A 2,252-nucleotide genomic window follows, 5' to 3' on the forward strand; every position below is an offset into this window, starting at 1 on the left:
GTAAATATGTTTAACCTAGTACCCATGATTCAGCCCATTATGATTAAACATGTTTGCAATGAAAATTAGAGATTATAGTTTCTCATGCCATGCATAAGTAGCTGGGAGTTGATAATGATTTATCTTGGATATCAACATTGCGTTAAAATGATTGTGATGTAGTATGATGATATGGTACCCTCCTCTGAATGTTCAAGTGACTTGACTTGGTACATGTTCATGCATGTAGTCGAATCAAAACCAACATAGCCTCTATGAAATTTATGTTCATATCCTACTCATGCTAGTGTCCAATGTTACTTATGCATAATGCATGATCATGATCGTTGTTGCTCTCTAGTTGGCCGCTTCTCAATCTAATTGCTAGCCTTTGCCTGTACTAAGTGGGGATTCTGTTTGTACATCAAAAACCTTGAACCCAAAGTTATTCCAGATAAGTCCACCATACCTACCTATATGCGGTATTTTCCTGCCGTCCTACGTAAATTTGCATGTGCCACCTCTACAAACTTCTAAAAAAATTATTCGTTTAGTGTGCCTGGATCGTTCATGGAACGACAGGAGGTGGTCAGTATCTTCCATGCTAAGCGGGTTATTCTCAGGTCGGGTGTTTATTCACTTGCCATTGCACGAGAAAAGGGCGGTAATAGGGATGCCCAGTCCCAAACTGCAAAATACAAAAAGAGTTAACAGCTCGAATTACTTTTATCGCTTGGGAACCGTCACTAGCCTATTTAGCATGGGAGATACTCATAACTGATGGTCGTGAAGTAAATGAGAAGGGTGCATGTCTCAAAATATCATTTATCTCTGTTTGAAAATCTTGAACTCTGGCACCTCTGCAAATCACTGCTTCCCTCTGCGAAGGGACTTTCTATTTACCTTTATGTTGTGTCATCACCTTCTAAAACAAGCGCTACAAACTAAGAAGAGCACAACTGTCATGACTTATGCATTGTGTGTAGCTAATATTGGGTGCATCATGACTATATCTTTTCTACCATGAATTACAATGTTTAGTCGCTGCTTGGACTGTGGAGGTGCTCTACATTTATGTTTTGCAGTCTCAGAAAGGGCTAGCGAGATACCACTATTGTCGTATTATATCATGGTTGTTTTGACAACGTGTTGCCGTTTGAGATATCTTATTATTGCTCGCTAGCTCATTATGTCACTGATATGAGTAATTATAATCTTTAAGAGTTATTGTCAGCATGGTTAGTTATAATGTTGGCTGAAAACCTGGGTGCTGTTTAAGCTTATTTATGCAAACAAGAGCAAAAGAGTTCGTTGTAACATCCCAAAATTCTAAATTTTGGAATGTTATAATAAACAGATAGATTGGATTGATTGTTTGATTGATTGACTGAAAGTGAGTGAATTCGAAATCTTTTGAAAGTTAAATGAGAGGGAATAAAAGGACTTTCCCAAACTTTCATTTTGCTTTTATGATCTCCATGAATTCAAATTCTTTTCACCACAAAACCCTGGAGAGAAGATGACATGACTTCTTCCATTTATTTAAATGACAAGGGGTGTTGAAAATATTTTAATTTCATTTGAAAATATTTCACATTTCCGAAACTTTATGCAACTCAATGATTTTCACGAGAGAAGATAAAATGACTTCTTCAAAACATATGAAATATGAGTTGGGAGTTTCAAAGGTCAAATTCAAAGTCCTTTTGGAAATTATTTTTAATTTGGAGTTATTTGAGTCTTATTCAAATTATTTTTCTCCAAAATAAAAATATACAGAAAATAGGGTAACATGATTCCCTACATCAAAAAATTGGAGAAAAATAAATTTGAAATCATTTTGGTATTTTTAAAATGATTTTTATTGGATTTTATTAAGGCAGTAGCACTGTTTGATTTATTAAAATTTATGTGGATTTTATTTGACTTTACAAAAATGTTCACGCGGTAGGAAATCTTTTTCTGAAAATTTTGATATATTATATGCCTGTATAATATTTTCATTTTCTTTTGTTTTATTATTTCTTTCTCTGTTTAAAAAAAACTTCTCCCCGAACTGGGCCGGCCCAGCCGAAGCCAGGCCAAGGCCCAGTGCCGCGCCGCCTCGCCCGTCGTCCCCGACCGGGACTCCTCCCGGAGTCCGGCGCCGCCACGCCGTCGCTGCCCCTCGCCCACGGCAGGCCTCGCCTCCCACGCCTATAAATAGCGCCGCCCGGGCCCCGCCTCCCCCTCTGCTCCCGCCGCCGCCGCTGCACCGCGCCGCCTGCCGCCAC

The sequence above is a fragment of the Triticum aestivum genome, chromosome 7D (assembly GCF_018294505.1).
Source record: "Triticum aestivum cultivar Chinese Spring chromosome 7D, IWGSC CS RefSeq v2.1, whole genome shotgun sequence".
In the NCBI taxonomy this organism is placed as follows: domain Eukaryota; kingdom Viridiplantae; phylum Streptophyta; class Magnoliopsida; order Poales; family Poaceae; genus Triticum; species Triticum aestivum.